Source organism: Stegostoma tigrinum, unplaced genomic scaffold, assembly GCF_030684315.1.
Source record: "Stegostoma tigrinum isolate sSteTig4 unplaced genomic scaffold, sSteTig4.hap1 scaffold_94, whole genome shotgun sequence".
Classification (NCBI taxonomy): Eukaryota; Metazoa; Chordata; class Chondrichthyes; order Orectolobiformes; family Stegostomatidae; genus Stegostoma; species Stegostoma tigrinum.
The window spans coordinates 1,267,354-1,280,740 of NW_026728819.1; the positions used below are offsets into that span (position 1 = coordinate 1,267,354).

Below are 13,387 nucleotides of genomic sequence, written 5' to 3' on the forward strand. Positions count from 1 at the left end.
TTTCTACTTGTTCTGTGTTTTAAAGTTCTGCTCCTTTTCCTTCTCTGTTTCCAATGTACATTCTCTTACCCTCCTTACCCTACTTTACCCTGGTTTGATAATACTGAATACCGAAGAAGAGGCTTATGATTGTAGGATGGCAATCGTCTCAGCTGCAGGAGTTCCTCAGGATCAGGTTCTAGTCCCAACCACCTTCAGCTGTTTCATCAATGACCTTCCCTGCGCCATAAGGTCAGAAGTGGGAATGTTTGCTGATGCTTGCACAATACTTTAGCACCGTTTGTGGCTCCTTGGATACCGAAGCAGTAGATATCTAAATGCAGTGAGCCTGGACAACATTGAAGTGACCCTGCCATGTGACAAAGAACATTTGCACCAACAAGTACTGACCAAATCTGAGAAATGAGAATCTAACCACAGCCAAGTGACATTCGCTGGGTGTATCTTTATGGAATTCCCCATTATCATCATCCTGGGGGCGAATATTGATGAGAAGCTGAATTGGAGCTATCAGCTGAATAATGTGCATACAAAATATATCAAACCCTCTCAATCACCTGATCTTCCTATCTAACCACATTCAGGGATTTGTGAATGTTCATTCCAAGGTCTGTTTGTCCCTCTCCACCACTCACTATTCTTCACTTTCATAGTTCAGTCTCCCTAAATTCATTATCACTCACTCCTGTGGATTCAATTCCTTTCACCATTTAATCTTTCCACTTGATTGATAACTCCCTGCAGTCCACGGTTTTCTTCATCATGGTCAACTACATGATTATTTATTCTAAATTATGGGTTCTACAACTAGGATTTAATGATGGTTATACATCAGAAAGCAGTGGAACTCCACTGGATTAAAAACTGAAAGGACTGCAATTGCTGTAAATCAGAAACAAATAAAAAACAGAAATTACTGGAAAAGGTCAGTAGAACTGGCAGCATCTGGGGAGAGAAAACAGAGATAACCTTTCAGGTCGAGTAACCCTCAGAATTCCACTTGAAACAGGTGTCCAGATATGGTTCCTTCTTCGGTGGGGATTCGCAGCAGCTATAACAGCAGAGTATAACTATATATGAATTTGTGGGTGGCTCCGGAGTTTATTTTACTGAATGATCCCTTCCCACACATGGGACTGGTGAACAACCTCTCCCCAGTACACCTGAGTAAATCAGTTTCCACCTCAGTGGGGAATTGAATCCTTCCCTCAGTCTGCACAGTTCCCTGGTTTCTCTGTGCTGTGGGTGTCCTTGTCTCTGTCCAGATTGGACGATCAGGTGAACTTGAGTCAATGCAGAGAGAAGGCCTATTTTTTTTTTCTTGTTGTGAATGTGTTTTTGTTCTTCCTTATTCTCCCATAGGAGGTGGGTATTGCTGGTCAGGACAGCATTTGTTGTTCATCCCTAATTTACCTTGAACTGATGTCAGAGGGCAGTTAGGGGTCAACCATGTTGTTGTGGGCCTCAAGTCATCTGTATGCCAGACCAGGCAAGGACTTCCCTTCCAAAGTGACATGAATGAATAGGATTTCAGGAAATTAAAGTCACGGCCTCTATTCCTGAAATTCAGGTTTACTTTCCAGATTTTATTCATTGAATTCAAACTCCAGCAGCTGCTGTGTCTCAGTCCCCAAGGATTATCACCACTGCACTGCTGTCTCTCCGCTGTATTGCCTTACTGTAGAGGATAACTTTCACTGTTCAGATCATCCCAGAGTGACAGAGAACAGGAGAAGGCCATTTGGACCATCACACGAGTGTTGGTTCCTGTTGAGAAAGGGATTGAGTGAAAGGAAAAAGTACCAGCTGGTGCATGTTTGTAACATTTACAGTGTGTGTCCATGTCAGGATAAATGCGTTTTAAATGTAGATTGAAGTGGTTACTGACAGCAAGAAGCTGAAGCAGAGACAATGTGAGCAAAATTAACTTAGCTGCTAACAAACATCAATTTGTTAGCGTAAGCAGCAGAGAATGGTTTCAATCCAGTGACCATCTGGGTAATGGGCCCAGCATGCTCCCTCTACACCACCCCCCGCCCCCACACGTGCACACAAATGTATGACTAACAGGCACACAATGTCAAAGGGGCCAAGCAGACCAGCAACCCACACAGGTGGGCAGACGCATGATTTGACTGAACTTTTGGTAAACGCTAAACCAACAGTTACTTCCCTCATTCCAAAGAAGGGTCACTGAACTGGGAACATTAACCCTGCTTTCTCTCCGCAGATGCCATCAGACTTACTGAGTTTCACCAGCAAATTCTGTCTTTGTTATATTTCTCATTGTTATTTATCTGTGGGTGATAACTTTCCCTGGATTGTGAACAATGACATTCAAATTCATCTGAAGGCTATCATCGTTCCCCACTCTCTTGATCATCCTTTTCTCACCCTTCTGCCTTCCATTGTCACACCCCACAGCTGGTAGGTTTTTTCACTTCCTCTCCATAATGGTGTCAAACACATGAAAATTCAACTGGTTCCGATGAAAAGGTCGTGGATATGAAATAAAAATCAAATTTTAAAAGACACAGAGATAGACATACAAAGAGTGAGTTTAACAGGCAGGGGGAGTCTCACAGCGGATGGGAGAGCAATCTCTAATAAGGTTGATAATTGAGACATTTCCCTGGGACAGTTCAAGATCCAACAAAAGAAGTTCGTCTTTTTACAAATTCTGTTTTGACCAATATTGCTCTGTGATATTTCCCACAGCCCACTGACCCAATAATCCCTGCTCCGTGTCAATAAAAGCATCTCTGGGTGAGGTTCAAGCTCACAGCCTCGGCATTTTACGCACCTCTGTACCACCATAGAAGGACCACACACTCACCGATTGTGTAACAGGAACTACAGAGTAGCCCTGTGCGCTCATTGCCATCCCCCATTTCCCGTTGTATCTTTGCGGCTGGGCTACTGAGGCTCTGATTCCAGGCCTGGGAACTCGGATTATCTGGTCTTCTGCAGCAGTACCTTGTGTGAGGGAATTTTGGTGAGGCTGCCGATGTTAAACAGACAACAATAGAAGGACACAGTACGCCCTCACACACTGGCCACACTATCATACATCAAGAATATATTGGAAGTGACGACAAGACCCCTCAAACCACTCAGAATCATGGTGGCCGACATGCCCACAGCCACTCAATGACAATCACTTAAAAGAATTAAAGATCCCATTCCCACAACATGCAGAACCAATGTGGTTTACAAAATACCGTGCAATGACGACTGTAAACATTACATCGGACAGACAGGAATGAAACTAGACACTGGAATTCAAAAACTTCAACTAGCAGCAAAACGGAATGACAAACTCTCCTTAATATCGAGACACTCAGACAATGAAGGCCATCAGTTCAACTGGGACAAGGTAACCATAGTAGCCCAAACCAAACATAGACATCCACGGGAATTCCTAGAGGCATCGTTCTCCAGCCGTCATGCAATCAGCAAACATAAAGAATTGGACCCCTATACAAACCCACACAGATCAAAACCAGAAATGACACTACGCACAATAACGGAGCAAACAGTATAAATTCCAAGCAGAGGAGAAAAACATTGCTTCAACGGAGGGTCTCCTGATGATGTCACTTAGCATGGTGATGAAACATCTGAGCAAGAACAAGCCAGCTCGGCAAACAAGTCAACAACTCACCCTCAAACTGAGCTATAGATCTTTGCCAAAACTTTGAGCCGAGCTCAATGTGAGAGCTGAAGACCAGTTTTCCTGTTTACCGTGGTAAACAGATCACTCCGGATCAATCAGCCACATTGACTATCATTTGTGTGTTTCCCTTTCCATGTCTCACCTTGGTTCAGCTTTCTGAAGGGTTCCATGCATTTTTCATTTTGCACATTTTACTGCGGAGAGTTTTGCAGCCTCGTTTCAAGACCATTGAGTTTACAAACAGAAAGAGACCATTCAGACCATCACCTCTGCTCTACCATTCAATGAGATTCAGTCTGATCTGCACTTTGTTGTCTTTCCCCATAATCCTTGATACCTTTATTGCTTAAAGATCTGTCGATCTCAGCCTTAAATATACTTATTGGCCCAGCCACAACAAACCTCTGCTGCAAAGAATTCCACCAATTCACAACTGTCTGAGAGAATAATTTCTTCCTCATCTCTGGTTTAAATATGAAACCCCACTCTGATATGAGGTATTCTGGTCCTAGACTGCCCGAGAAGGGAACCAATCTTTCTGCAAGCAACCTGTTAATCCTCCAAAAAACCTGCATGTTTCAATAAGGAGCAAAGTTTTTGTTTTGCAGTACAGTGTTTGAGCAGATGAAGGAAATGAATTTCAGAGCTTCAGAGTGTTAGAAAAGGATTTGCAGATCAGCACTGGATATTATTGGTCTTTGAATGTCAGTACTGAGTCAAATAAAAGTAATGTTAAGTTCCTTCCTTTCATCTCCCAGTAACTATTGCCCAATATCTTAAATCTCTGTTTCTAATTTTTTTTACGATCAGTGAAGAGGAACAGCTGCTATTTACCTACCTTATCTAAATCTATCATAAACCTAGACACCTTTGTCAAAGATCACCTCAGTCTCCATTGCGTTGTGCAGAACACTTCAGTTTCTCCAACCTGAGCTTACAACTAATATCCCTCAGTTCTTGAGTCATTCTGATCAATCTCCTTTCAATCGGCACAGACCCTCACGTCCTTTGTGCACACCACCTGTTTGTGCAGACCCGAATGCTTTGTGTTCAAGTGGGTGATGTTATCACACACAGGCAATTGCTTAGTGGCATCACCTTAATTCATGGGCATTTCATGAACTGTGGGTTTCCTCTGACCCCAGTTGTACTGATATCTTTTGAGCTGCAGACTCCAGCATTTGATTTTAAAGTTGAAGACAATGAAATTATTTCAGTATTTTTAACCAGTACTGTACACATTTTGTATCAGAGATAATGGGAACAGCAGATGCTGGAGAATCCGAGATAACAAAGTGTGGAGCTGGATGAACACAGCAGGCTAAGCAGCAGCTTAGGAGCACAAACCCTGACGTTTCGGGCCTCGTCCCTTCATCAGAAAAGGGGAATGGGGAGCGGGTTCTGAAATAAATAGGGAGAGGCAGATCAAAGAGGGAGAGAGGAGAAAATAGTTGGAGCGGTGAAGGCAGAGGAAAAACTGCTCGATGTCCGAACGTGAGTGGTATTCATTGATGTGTGGGTGGAGGGGGACAAAGGTGAGCTCCTTTCTGAGGACTGACCATTTGACCTCAGTCAGTGGGAGGTCTAGGGGGGATGGTGCAAACTCGGCAGGGCTCAGCGTGGCTGTCTCCTCTGGGGCTGCTGGCTGTGGAGGCTGTGGGCTTTTTGGCCTGCTGTGTTCATCCAGCTCCACGCTTTGTTATCTCATGTACATATTTTGCTTCACGTGCTGTTCTCAGTTATCTGATTCTGGTGTTGGTGTGATGTAAATCATGTCCCACTAACTTGAGGATTTTGCAGAGGTGACAAAGAAGGTTGATGAAGGCAGAGAGGGTAAACATTGTTTGGATGCACTTCGGAAAGGTGTTTGAAAAGGTTCCTTGTGGTAGACTGGTTAGATCACATGGAATCCAGTGGAAGCTAGTGGTTTGGATCAAAAACTGGCTTGAAGGCAGGAGGCACAGAGTGATGGTGGAGTGTTATATATCGGACTGGAGACTTGTGACCTGGGGTGTGTCACAAGAATCAGTGCTGGGATACTGCTTATCCATAATTTTATATAAATCATTTAGATAGAAGCATAGGAGGGATGGTTAGTAAGTTTGCAGATGGCCCCAAAATTCATGTTGTTCGGGACAGTGAAGAATGTTATCTCAAGAATACAACGGGACCTTGATCAGATGGGCCAATGGGCGAAGGAGAGGCAGATAGAGCTTAGATAAATGTGAGGTGTTGCAACTTGGTAAGGCAAACTGGTAGGGCAGTACTTATAACTTAATGGTAGGGCCTTGGGGAGTGACACCAAACAGAGACATTGGGGTGCAGATGCATAGTTCCTTGAAAGCGGAGCCACAGTTAGACAGGGTGGCGAAGAAGGTGGCATGCTTGCTTTTATTGATCAATGTGTTCAGTATAGGAGTTTGGAGGTTACGATGCAGATGTATAGAACATTGCTACTTTTAGAATACTGCACTCAGTTATAATATCCCTGCTACAGGTAAGTTGTTTAGTTGGAAGGTTTCAGAAAAAAAAAACAGATTTACAAGGGTGCTGCTTGGATTGAATGGTTTGGGCTACAGGGAGAGGAGGCTGAATAGGCCGGGGCTGATTCCCTGGAACGTCATAAGCTGAGGCGTGACCTTATAGAGGTTTATAAAATCATGAGGGGCTTGGATGGGGTGAATTGCCAATATCTTTTCCTCAGGGAAAGAAATCCAAACCTGACAGCAAGGGTTTAAGTTGAGAGGCGAAAGATTTAAAAGGGACCTGAGGGACAGTTTTACATGTAGAGAATGCTGCATGTATGGAGGAGGCGGTATAATCCCAGCTTTTAAAGAGCATCAGGATTGGTAAATGAATAGGAAGGCGACAGAGGGATACGGGCCCAATGCTGGCAAATGGGAGTAAAATAATTTAGGATATCTGGTCCGAATAGACAAGTTACAGCAATCAGAGATAATGGGAACTGCAGATGCTGGAGAATCCAAGATAATAAAGTATGAAGCTGGATGAACACAGCTGGCCAAGTAGCATCTCAGGAGCACAAAAAGCTGATGTTTCAGGCCTGGACCTTTCATCAGAGAGGGGGATGGGGAGAGGGTTCTGGAATAAATAGGGAGAGAGGGGGAGGTGGACTGAAGATGGAGAGAAAAGAAGATAGGTGAAGAGGAGAGTATAGGTGGGGAGATAGGGAGGGGATAGGTCAGTCCAGGGAAGACGGACAGGTCAATGAGGTGGGATGAGGTTAGTGGGTAGGAAATGGAGGTGCAGCTTGAGGTGGGAGGAAGGGATGGGTGAGAGGAAGAACAGGTTAGGGAGGCAGAGACAGGCTGGGATGGTTTTGGGATGCAGTGGGGGGAGGGGATGAGCGGGGCTGGTTGCAGCGGGGGGAGGGGATGTGCCCAGCTCATCCCCTCCCCCCACTGCATCCCAAAACCAGCCCAACCTGTCTCTGCCTCCCTAACCTGTTCTTCCTCTCACCCATCCCTTCCTCCCACCCCAAACCGCACCTCCATTTCCTACCCCCTAACCTCGTCCCACCTCCTTGACCTGTCCGTCTTCCATGGGCTGACCTATCCCCTCCCTACCTCCCCAACTGTATTCTCCTCTCCACCTATCTTCTTTTTTCTCCATCTTCGGTCCACCTCCCCCTCTCTCCCTATTTATTCCAGAACCCTCTCCCCATCCCCCTCTCTGATGAAGGGTCTAGGCCCGAAACGTCAGCTTTTAGTGCACCTGAGATGCTACTTGGCCTGCTGTGTTCATCCAGCTTCACACTTTATTAAGTTGCAGCAATCAGTCTGTTTCCATCCTTTATATCTCTACAGCTCTTGGATCTTAATTTGCAATTCTAAATTTCCAGATTGTAATTGGAATGTTTGGAGTCGAAGCCAAACCATTTGTGACTTATTCAATGCACTGAACTTAATATCCACCATCCATGAAGGGATGGGAGTGATGTTAGGGACGTTGGAGTGGCTTGGGAACTAGAGTTCAATATATTCCAGATCAGATGGATTAGTCTAAGAAATTATGTTTATAATTGTGATCCAGTACTTCCTGACAGTGATATTACTTGAACAGAATTAGAATTTGTTTCAAGTATTTGCTTCAATTTGATTTGGGAAGAGGCAGGCATTTTTTGCATGGCTAACAGTTCAGTTTGTTTAGTGCGCAGAATTGAACAGCACAAAATCAAACCCTTTTACAACTGCAGGCACATTGACACTGCAGGCAGTTACACATTCCAAAGAAACAGATGGGGTGGGATGGTTTTGGAGGGAAGGAGTGGTGATTTGCCTTTTTTGCAACGAAGAGTCATATTTATCGAGGGAGATAGACCCAATGTCTTCAGCAAGTGGTTCCTGCCAGCTGCACACTGCCTGAGAGGGCGCTGGAAGCAGAATCATTCGTGACCCTCAGGAAAGAGTTGAATGATGAGAGATTTACAGAGCATCGGGAAGAGCATGGGGTGTGGGATGGTGAAGTTACCTGTACAGACAGCTGATGCAGACAGTGACAGGCTGAAGTACCTTCCTCTGTGCTGGGTCATTCTCTGAGTGTGCGGTTCTGTACCGATTGTTGCTGCACTCTCACTGACCCTCCGGTCGTCACGGAGTTGGTTGATGGGGCTTCTTAGTGACATGCCCCACCTCATCTGATTGGTACATTTCCAATGATCTACATTCATTGCAAAGAGATTTTTATAGAAAAGGTCTTGAAAAAGTACTGGTGTAAACCGACTATCGGTTTTCCCCCGTTAGGAAACCCAGGAGTACGGGAACAACAGTAAAAACTGTCAGCAGTGATTTACAAGTCTTTGCACTCAGTCAGGCTGATGGAAAATATGGAAGGTAACTGGGACCTAAGGTAGTCCAGTATTACAATGGCATTGCTTGTTGGCCGTTATTGGCTAAGATCAAGGGTGTGTTTATACCTGTTCTTATCATTGTGGACTGAGAAGAGGAGAGAGTGACTGTGTAGGAGGTGGAAGGAAGATGTCCGGTTGATTGTGCACCCTTGTAACCGGTGGATCTTAATGCTGGCTTTGGCCTAATGCTGGTTCAGGGGAGCAGCAAACCTGCAGTGAAGCCTGCAGCAAGTGCTCATGCCCTGGGTCAGGGGGTCCGGAACACCATCCACGTTTCCGCAAAGAAGGTGGATGAAGGTGCACCTGTGGACCACACCTTCTGTGTGAAGAGGGTCCTGTTGGACTGTTGTGGGTTTGCTGCTGCGGACATTTACTGCCTGCAGGATTTCCCTGGAGGAGGATTTTACGATGTAACCTTCAGGAGCGCCAAGCTTTGTGAGCACTTCCTGGAGGTTTTCAAGGAGAAAGGAGGTGAGGGCCCCCTCTCGGCATTGACCGCTGTCCCACTGTTCGTGATGCCAGCGCAGAGGAGACGTATGGTGACTGTACACACGTACAACCCGCATGTGCCAGCAGCTGATGTCCTGACCTTCCTTGGAAGGTACGTGAAGGTGGAACGGGACCTGACCAACATCCTGGACCCCTTCAGGATCTGGACAAGTAAGAGGCAGGTCAGGGTGATGCCAAGGATGGGCGTGGACGGGAACATCATACACCCACCGGCCAGCTTCGCAATTGGTCGGAGCAAGGACTACCTGACCTATGCAGGGCAACCCAAAGTCTGCCATGCCTGTGGTAGGTCAGGTCACGTGGCGGCCGACTGCAAAGTCACCATCTGCAGGAACTGCAAGGAGGAGGAACACCTTGCAAAGGATTGCCCAAAGGAAAAAAGCTGCAACCTTTGCAGGGAAGTGGGCTACAGCTACCGGCCGTGACCGCGGCGGGGGACCACCTACGCCCAGTTCGTTAGCAGGGGCAATGTGGGGCAAGCCACCCCCCACCGGGAGGAGAGGCAGGCACCAGGCCCATGCAAAGACCTTTGTCCTACTGTGCAGGAGGGCCAGGTCGTGCAGGAGGGACCAGCCACGCAGGATGGACTCGAGGCCAGCAAAGCGCCCCTGCAGGCCCCGCTTTCCCCCACCCCTGACAACCCGGAGTCGATGGACGAGGCACAGTTGATCCAGGGGAGTGGACAACAGTCCGGAAGGCAAGGAGGAAAGCGTGCTGGAGGGCCCCAGCGGTACAGAGTGAGCAGTTGGCCATCCTGCAGCAGCTTCCACCCCTTCTGGCTACATCCACGCCAGTCATTCTCGGTGGAGACTTCAGCTGCATCATCGATGCAGATGGAAGATCCAGCGTGGGGACAGCGGGTGGGGAGTAAACTGGACGCCACGTCCAGATTCCTGCTGGGCACAGTGAAGGACGCCAAGCTGCTCAATGTCTTCAGCACCCCTGTAGACGGAGCGCAGCAGAGATACACCTGGTCGCAGCCACACGGGTCTATCCGCTCAAGGTATTGTTCTCTGACCACTGCCTCCTGCTGGCCAACTGTCACTTACAGGATGACCAGCAGGCCGGCAAGGGGGTGTGGAACCTCAACACGACTCTGTTGACCCCAGAGAACGTCAAGGAGCTTAAGAGGGAGTACGCTGGTTGGAGAACCATGAAACCCCTCCTTGAGTCTCTGGGCGACGGGTGGGAGACAGTGGAGGAGAACATCAAGAGGTTATTTGTGCTCAAGGGTGTTCGGAAGGTGAGAGAGAGGCGGGGAAAGCTGTCGCGACTCCAGGAAAGGACGCAGAACCTGCTCCTTCTGCAGTCGATGGGGGTCGATGTCACGGAGGACCTCCACAAGGTGAGGTGCCAGCAAGCTTCGCTCTTCACCGCGGAGGCCTCCAGGGTAATCTTCCAGTCCAGGGTCCGCTCCGTGGAGCAGGACAGGATGTGCTCGCGCTTCTTCTTTCAGAAGGTGCACAAAGAGAGCTCTGTGCTCAGCTAGCTGAAGGAGGACGACGGCTCGGTGACATCGTCTCGGCCCGACATTTTGAGGATTAGCAGATCCTTCTATGCCAGACCGTATGATGCGAAGCCCACGGCCAGCACGGCCTCCGAGTTGCTCCTGTTGTCTATCACGGAGGTCTTAGACGGCAAACGAGGGAGTGGCTGGACCGGCAGACATCCCTGGACGAGCTGACCAGAGCCCTCAAGTACTTGGAGAGGAATAAGACTCCCAGGAGCGACGGCTTACCGGTCGAGCGCTATTCCGCTCTGTGGGACCTGGTTGGCTAGGACCTGCTGGAGGTGTACGATCATGCGCTTCAGGCAGGGGAAATGTGCAAGTCCATGGGGAAGGGCTTCATAACCCTCATTTACAAAAGGAAGGGGGAGAGGGAAGAAATTAAGCATTGGTGTCCCATTTCACTATTGAACGTGGACTACAAAATCCTGGCCAAGGTCATAGCCAACCGGGTCATGTCTGTCCTGGAGTTGCTGATTCACACTGACAAAACCTGTGCTGTGCCGGGCAGGAAGATCGCCGAGGGCCTCGCATTCATCAGGGATACAATCGACTACGTGCAGGACAGGCGGGTGGACACCTGCCTCGTCAGCCTGGACCAGGAGAAGGCCTTCAACAGGGGGCCTCATGCTTACGAGGAACGTCCTCTCCAAATTGGGGTTCGGGGAGGGCATCCGCAATTGGATCTGGCTGCTCTACACAAACATCGTTAGCGCAGTCTCGATCAACGGGTGGGAATCGGACAGTTTTCCCGTCAGGTCTGGAGTCAGGCGTGGCTGCCCGCGCTCTCCTGCCTTGTTCATGTGCTGTGTGGAGCCCTTCGCTGCATCCATCAGGAAGGACGTGAGCCTGAAGGGCGTGACTATCCCAGGCAGCGGAGGCCTTCAGGTCAAGACTTCCCTGTACATGGACCACGTCGCCGTCTTCTGCACAGATCATCGGTCGGTGAGTAGGCTGTTGGACATCTGCGGCCAAAGTCAAGAGGGGTAAGAGCAAGGCCATGTTCTTCAGGTACTGGGACGACTGCTCCTTCATCCCCTTCACCATCAGGACAGACTACCTGAAGGTGCTGGGTGTTTGGTTCGGTGGAGCTGGGGCGTGCACTAAGAATTGGGAGGGGCGTATCACCAAACTGAAGCAGGTGCTGGGCAGGTGGACGTTCCGGTCCCTCTCCATCACGGGTAAGAACCTGGTTGTCAGGTGCGAGGGGCTTTCGGTACTGTTGTATGTGGCGCAGGCCTGGCCTATTCCCTGGACCTGCGCCGCTGTGGTCACCTGGGCCATCTTCCACTTCATTTGGGGATCGAGGATGGACCGGATCCGCAGGGACACCATGGACAAAGACCTGGAAAATGGGGAGAAAGGGCGTACCGAACGCCACCCTCACCCTAATGGCTACCTTTGTGTGTGGCTGCATCAAGCTGTGCGTAGATCCTCAGTACGCAAACACCAAGTGTCACGACTTACTGAGGCTCTACCTGTCCCCGGTGTTGCAAAGGATGCACCTGGCCTCATTGCCGCAGAATGCTCCGAGTCGTTGGACCGTCCTGTACCACCTGTCGTTCGTGGAGAAATTTTTGAAAGGAAACACCTTTGACCACAAGGCCATCTGGCAGTGGTCAGCACGTAGTATCCTCAAGAACCTTCGGGAAAAGGAGAGGGTGGATCCTGTCATGTGGTTCCCCATGCAGACTACCAAAGTCATTTGGCAGAATGCCTCATCGCCAGAACTTTCAAACTAGCACAAGGACGTTGCTTGGCTGGCGGTGAGAGGGGCTCTGCCAGTGAGATCCGTTATGCACGCCCAGAATCTCTGCGCCACTGCACGCTGCCCTCGACGCAGCTGTGGCGGGGTGGGCGGCGAGACTGTCTATCACCTCCTTCTGGAGTGTGCCTATGCACAGGAGATCTGGAGGGGGATGCACTGGTATTTGTCGAGGTTCATCCCGAGCAACTCCGTGACACGGGACTCCATGCTATACGGGCTGTTTCCTGGGAGGCACACCGAGACCAACATCAACTGTGCCTGGAGGACCGTCAATGCGGTGAAAGACGCTCTTTGGTCTGCCCGCAACTTGCTGGTCTGTCAGCTGAAAGAACTGACCCCGACCGCATGTTGCAGACTGGCGCACTCCAAGGTCCTGGACTACGTGGTGAGGGAGGCACTAAAGCCTGGGGCAGCCACCACCAATGGCGCGGTGGGGAAGGACCACCCTATGAAACCCCTCGTCCAGAACAGAAAAAAGTGCCCGATCTGGTAACTGGGCCCAGCTGGCGCCTTCCCCAACTGGTCAGGGGGCCAACAGGGACTGTGTGGGGTGAACACTGCCGGTGTATTTTCTCTTGCTTTTTTTTTCCCCCTTTAGTTGGTGTACGTACGCCCTGGGAAACCCAGAGCAGCTTGCATGACTGGGTAGGTGTATGAATGTGTTTTTTTTGTACATCTTATGAATAAAGTATATTTTTTCAAATAAAAAAGAGTTCTTATCAGCTTTAATATCAGATATGTTCTTTACTTAAGGACCCTATATTAAACCGATTTTTGGAACAGGAGCTTGCTCTGTCCTCTCCATGCATCATCCTGGTATTGCAGTGTTTCTAGGAATGGTGCAGTCTCGTTAAACCAATTTTAAAAACAGCCTTATCAAAAACTGAAGAAGGGTGTCTAGGCCTGAGGCATCGGACTTCCTGCTCCTTTGCTGCTTGGCTTGCTGTGTTCATCCAGCTCTAGACCTTGTTATCTCCAGCAGCTCAGCACTCTGGAACCATAACAGTCCTTCAGCCCAACAAGTCCACATCAAACCTCAGAGCATCCCAGCCAGAC

At 48.7% G+C, this 13,387-nt stretch overlaps 1 pseudogene; it reads left to right on the forward strand.

Moving 5' to 3' along the window:
* The first annotated feature begins 13,021 nt into the window (after positions 1-13,021).
* On the forward strand, positions 13,022-13,181 carry LOC132209446 (U2 spliceosomal RNA; annotated as a pseudogene).
* Positions 13,182-13,387: the final 206 nt, after the last annotated feature.